The following is a 6,802-nucleotide window of genomic DNA, read 5'->3' as shown; positions in this document are numbered from 1 at the left end:
CCGTTCAGAACTGTTGTGTCTTCAGAGAAAAGCCAAACAAAGATCCAAACAACCATCTAATGGACTTCAAGGATATTATGAACACATTTCAACACGATGGTGTGTTACAAAATGTATTTTATTTAAGGACATTCCCCCTTCACACTCAAAGATGATGCAAAGCAGCGGCTTCGAAACTTGCCCCAAAGATCAATTAGAACATTGGAGGAGATCACTAGAAAATTTCTTAATAAGTATTTCTCCTCAGCTAATACGGGCAAGTTTAGAAGAGAAATCCATAACTTCTGCCAGAAAGATATTGAAACTGTGTTTGAAGCATGTGAGAGGTTTAATGAATTAGTTCAAAGGTGTCAACATAGCGGAATTGAACTCATGATGCAACTCCAGGATTTTTGGGATGGATTGACATCAGCCTCACCAAGAACATTGAGAGATGTAGCAAGAGGCCCATTGATAAAGACTCACAATTCAAGATAAGTTGTCTGAGGACGCAAATCAGTGGCCCTCTGAGATTGCTGAAAGAAGAAGATCAGCTAGTGTTCACCAAGTTGATGCTAACACATATGTGCAGGTACAACTTGATATCGTGGCCAAAGAAATAGGGAGTCTAAACTTAGCCTCGATACATAATAAGCCTCACGCAGCATGTTGTCGTGCCCCCTTTTTCCCTCTTAACATCGGAAAATCGGGTTTATGATATTTGGGTATGGGACAAGTCATTCCTTTTGGGAATTGGGTTTGAATTTGAAGAGTCGTCACCTAATGATTTAAGGTACATTAGGACACCTATAGGGTTTATTTCTAAGTTTGTTTGATAACCAGAAATAGGGTAAGGGCTTGAGATTATCCTAAGGGGAAGGTGTTAGGCACCCCTCAAGATCCACTAGTGTGGTTCCCGGCCAGACAGTTTTGTGAATTTTGTACAATTAGAAAATAGAAAAGTATAGGCTCAAATAGTAGGATATTTAGGTTTCAACACATAAGGGTTTGAAAACAACTATTAAAAGATGAATTTTGAAAAGGAGTTATAGTTTACACATATTTGAGAATGTAAAAAGCAGGGTAGGGGGTCCTAGGTTTGTTTATAATCTCGTCAGGTATGTCATCTTCTTCCGAATCCATGTCCATTTGTTGCATTGTCTCATTGCATGTCACAGTCATTGGTTCATCAAGACAAGTAATAGTAATGCTGTATATGTAAAGTAATAAGAGAAAACGATAATGAGTGTTGATTCATAAGAAAAGTCAAAATGCTTTGATAAATTGCATAACTGTTTTGAACATTGAAGATCTTGTTGCGGGAATTGAAAAATGCAAAAAGAAAATCATTTATTAAAAACAATGGACAATGCTTGTTTTAGCCTTGTTACCCCGAGGCTCATCAGACTCTAGTTGTCCTGATTGACCAGTTATTGAGGCATGCCCATCTGCTTACAGCCTGTATGGAAGGGCCTTCCTTCCCCTCCTCCTTGAGAACAACACAACAGTCCATGACGTTGTCCTCTTGGATCAAGTTCTTCACCGCTACCAGTGCTTCTTCTTCATCTAACCCATAAACAATGTCGCCATGTTGGAAAGTTTGCTCCAGACGTGGTATTGGCTTCTCTAGTGGATAGTAAGGACCGCGCCATGGCGGCGACCAATTGTTGACCCAGGTATATTCATATCCCAGACTGAAAGTAATGCCATGTTTCTTGAGTTTTACGGGCTTAACGATTCCTTGGAGGTTCTTGCCGATCCCCTTGCCAAGTTCGTACCCACTCCAATTCATTATACTCTTGATGTTGTTATCGCACCATTTGTCTTTGTCAATAGCATTGACCCGTTTGATGTGTTGGTAAGTCTCTCCACCCAGCTTCCTTCTCCCCTCGATCACCGAAATGGTCTGGCAACTTTATATAGGGTTGCTACCGTCGCCATGAATGATCACTTATTAGTGATTCCATTCGAACTTTACGGCCTGATGCAGTGTTGATGCTACTGCCCCAGCAACATGAATCCATGGCCTTCCTAATAGTAAGTTGTAAGATGCTGGCACATCTATCACCTGGAAGTCGACATCAAACATTCATGGCTATTCTGGCAAAGGACTGCACGAGACAAAAGATGGAGCAATCAGTGTGAAAGCCTTCGACGGACTATTATCCCTTTACTCAGTTCTTGAGCGTTACCAATGGACAAATGTCGAGAATGGAACCTCCATCAATTAGGATTTTGGTGATGAAATAGTCTTTGCATTGTACGGTGATGTGTAGTGCTTTATTGTGCCCCAACCCTTCAGGTAGCAGCTTGTCCTTATGAAAGGTGATCTTATGGCTCTCCACCACTTCTCCTACCATGTTAGCCATTTCCCCGCCTATGATATTGCTTGGTATGTATGCTTCACTCAACACCTTTAACAGAGCATTCTTGTGTGCCTCAGAATTCTGCAGCAAAGAGAGAATGGATATTTGTGTCGGCGTCTTATTTAATTGGTCGATGGCCGAATACCCTTGGCCTGTATTTTCCTCCAGAGGTCATATGGACCCGTCTCAATGATGGGTGGCCGATTTGAGGCCTGCTTGCTCGATTCAGCTAGATATTCAGGGGTATAGACTCTACCAGTTCTTGTCATACCCTGTGCTGCAACAGTCTCTTCGAACCTGACTTGCCTTTCCTCCTTGCCTCGGCTGTATAGTCTCAGGGTACAGCCTTTGTATGGAATAGTGTCATGGTCGACATTACCACTAGGATTGGCATTACTATCCTCACTACAAACGGAGCATGTGCCTTGGGTGGAAAAACTGCAATCTCAAATGGTGCGGGTGCATTTGCTAGAGACACGTATTCGACCTCAATTGGCGCCGGTGCCTTTGCAGATGAATTTGCTTCAAACTCAAGTGGCACAGACATATTCACCTTAGCGTCCTCAAATGGTTGAATCTGGACTATGATTGGATTGAGAGTAACTATTGGCTTCTTTGGATCATCGCCTTCTGCGATTAACCCGATTGATCCCTCGGGCTCCAAATCATCTTCTATTTCAATCATGTGGATACCCACACCCTTATGGTTCTGTAGAGGGTTGTTTCGGACATTTTGAGTGGGTTCCTTTGCCACAATAATATTGTTATCAATCAAGGACTGGATCTTGTCTTGCAAAGAACGACATTCATCGATGGTGTGCACTTTCATGCTAGAGTGGTATGCACAGGATTTGTTTGGTTTAACCCACTGAGAAGGATTCTCTAGGGTTGCAGCAGGGATGGGGGTGACATAACCAGCAACTTTGAGTCTATCATACAATTGGTCAATGGGTTCAGTAATGGCTGTATATTGTTTTGGAGGTCTGCGATCAAAATTTGGCCGATACCTAGGGAATTTTTGGCATGCAGGAGGTGATTGATAGTGGGATGATTGAGAATTATAGGTTTGGTAGACATGAGCGGGTTGGAAGTATCTGAGTGAAGTAGGTTGATATGTAGGAGGTAGAGGTGACTGATAAGTTGGTGGTGGAGCTTGGTATGAGGGTGAGGGTGCTTGGTAGTTCGGAGTTGGCTGATATTTGAGTAGAGGTGTTAGGTAAGTTTGGTATTTGATGGGAGATTTGGTCCTTTGTGCAACCATCACGACCCTTACGTCCCTTTTCTTGGACACAGCACCAGATTGTAAGGCCTTATTTGTAGCTTGCAAGGCCTAGAAGTTTGTAACCATGCCGCTTTTGATACCTTATTTAATTCTCTCACCCATTTTGATAATGTCGGATAATTTGTGGTTCTCGATCATCATTAGGCGTTCATAATACTACGGGTCCTGATCCCGGACAAAGAACTTGTTCATATGTTCTTCTTGTAAAGCAGGTCTGACCTTGGCAGCTTTGGACCTCCAGCGAGTGGCATACTCGCGAAACGTCTATGCGGGCTTCTTCTTTAGATTTTGAATATTGAATACATCTAGCGCATTCTCTGTATTAAACCTGAACCTGTCTATGAAGTCGGACGCCATGCCTACCCAACTTGACCACTTCTTTGGATCTTGGCTGATGTACCAAGATAATGCATCTTCTTTCAAATTCCTCATGAATATCTTCATGCGGATTCTCTCATCTTTCCGTACTCCAACCATCTTTTCGCAGTATGTCCTCAGATGGACCCTTGGATCACCCGTACCATCAAACATTTCGAACTTGGGAGGTTTGTACCCCTCGGGCAGTTCGACATCAGGTTGTATGCAAAGATACTCATAGTTCAGCCCATCGATTCCTTTAGTTCCTTCAACGCCCTGAATTCGGCTAGTCAATTTCTTAAGTTTCTCAGTCGGGCTTCTGATAAGCGGATCCTTTTCATCAGACTCAGGTGTGCCTGGGATAGGTTGGGTAGAGTGTGTCATGGTCTCCATATAGATGAGGGTGTTATGGTTGCCTAGTGTGTGGGTGTGAAAATGGTCATTTGTGGAGTTTTGAGGCTTTCGGATGAGTAGTGGATTGTTGTTTGGGATATGGCAGGTGTTGCATTGAGTTTTTGGTGGAATGGTGTAATGGTGAGGAGAATGATGATTCTGTTGCATTGGGATATTTTGAGGAAGTGTAGGGTTCTGAGTTTTGGGGAAGTTGATATCTGTGGTGTTGAGGGAAAATGACTGGTTTGCCAGATTCCGAACCTGATCGAGCTCTTCTTGGAATTTCAGCAGCTTCGGTTCAAGTTGGGATACACTCTTCTAAGGAACCTGAGTACCATGGCCATTAGTAGCCTCTACCCATTCAGTTGGATTCTCCTTCATAATGTTGTTCAGATCTTCCATTTTGCTTGTGTTCTTGTTTCTGATAGGACTAAGAGGAGGAGTGGGTGGAGGGCCCCTGGATCTCGTAGAATAAGATGATGATGCCAGAGTGCACGAACTAACCTTTGGGGAGGGGAATAATAAAATAGAAAATAAAACAAAAGGGAATCAAATTAGTGCGGATTATAAAATCATTGCGGTATTTAAACACATAGTGCAGAATGTAAAACGTGTCCTAATCTGGGAACCTCTTTGTGCTCGAGGTAGGCCTAGCGAAAAATTATTTTGGAGAACTTAGAATGCTAAATGCCTCATTTTATTGGTAAAAAATAAGACGAATCCCAAATTGACACTAAATAAACAGGAAAATAAAAGTCACTAATGGCCATTGGCCTTATTACATTTATAAAGCGAAAAGGTAAACTCCTATCTATTTGGTCCAAGAAGGACCTTCCTCAGGTTGAATGTTCTCGTTTATCAAATCCTCCAGTTCACGTAGGTTCACCAGTAAAAATGCCTTTGCCAAATGTTCTCCTTCATTTCCCTCAGCGTCTTGGCAATCGGCGACTCTCTTCCTCACCTTTCCTTCCAATTCCAACAGGCTGTATTCCAAATATTTCAGCTTTTTGCTGGATTTGGCGGCCCTCTCTTTTCATTCATTGATTTGGTCATTTGACGAAAGATTCCTCCACAAGTCTAGCAATAGTGAGGGTGTGCTAACCATACCGAAGCTGGGGACCTCGTTCTTCATATTTCTGCAAGGTAAACAAGATTAGGCCCTTACCCCCACCAGACTCGACTATTTAATATCAACAATTAGCATGAAGCATTTAGTTCTCCACATAAATGTACAGAACGTGACGACGTTCATTTCGCTTTAGGGAAACGCGGTGGACTTCTGGACAAGGCTATCTTAAAGGATCATTATGCGGACAACATAACTCACCCGGCTAGGTTTGACCATGATGCATGCACAACTTAAACAGAGTAAGTTTCTATGGGGTTTTGACTGGTACCCTTGAGCGGACAACTCAAGGGGGGATGGCACGGAACTATCGACTGCTCCACTGATCGACTAATTTTACTGCAAATATGCCTTTCCGAATTTAGGGGGTAATGATATAGAAAGAGCGCAACCACTCATTAAAAGCGTTGCTATAGTATTTGTTTGGCACGAGTGGAGTATGATGTTGAGCATGATTATGCAATAACTAAAAGCATGTTAGAATGTATTTGCACGTTAGGAAAGCGATAAATACAACAATTTCATAATTTAAAGCGGCAATAAAGGAAAGAAACAAAGAAGACATGTCAGTTTCGTAATTGAAGAAGGAATTAAATGCTTAAGGAAATTTAAACAAGTGATTGCAGATAAGGGGGTACAAATTCACAAAATAATCTGAAATGTTAAAAGCCTAAAATCCCCAGTAGAGTTGCCATGTTATCGTGTCCCCTTTTCCCTCTTCACATCGGAAAATCGGGTTTATGCCATTTGGGTATGGGACAACTCATTCCTTTTGGGAATTGGGTTCATATTTGAAGAGTTGCCACCTAATGATTTAAGCTGCATTAGGACACCTACAGGGTTCATTTCTAAGTTTGTTGGATAACCAGAGATAGGGTAAGGGCTTGAGATTATCCTAAAGGGAAGGTGTTAGGCACCCCTCAGGATCCACTAGTGTGGTTCCCGGCCAGATAGTTTTGTGAATTTTGTACAATTAACAAATAGACAAGTATAGGCTCAAATACTAGGAGATTTAGGTTTGAACACATACGGGTTTGAAAATGACTATTAAACGATGAATTTTGAAAAGGAGTTATAGTTTAAACATACTTGAGAATGTAAAAAGGAGGGATGGGGGTCCTAGGTTTGTTTATAATATGGATCACATCAATGCAATACCCGGTATGACACTCCTCAGAAGAGGGGATACACGCGATATTAGCGCACCGGTCATCATATCCATATCTACCCTTCCCACCCCATTAAGGTATTAAAGCGCGGACTGGTCTCGACCTCTATTGCATGCTATCACCCGTCCCA

The 6,802-nt window shown here is 42.2% G+C and overlaps 1 non-coding gene across 1 annotated transcript; it reads right to left on the bottom strand.

Annotated features, from left to right (window-relative positions):
- Window positions 1–258: 258 nt before the first annotated feature.
- Window positions 259–365, bottom strand: LOC138888842 (small nucleolar RNA R71). Its single transcript, XR_011406421.1, has one exon. It is a non-coding gene; the product is annotated as a small nucleolar RNA R71 (small nucleolar RNA).
- Between the last annotated feature and the right edge of the window lie 6,437 nt (window positions 366–6,802).

The sequence above is a fragment of the Nicotiana sylvestris genome, chromosome 3 (genome assembly GCF_000393655.2).
Source record: "Nicotiana sylvestris chromosome 3, ASM39365v2, whole genome shotgun sequence".
NCBI lineage: Eukaryota > Viridiplantae > Streptophyta > Magnoliopsida > Solanales > Solanaceae > Nicotiana > Nicotiana sylvestris.
Note: the sequence above shows the minus strand (reverse complement) of the source record. Positions and strands in the feature narration are given on the sequence as shown.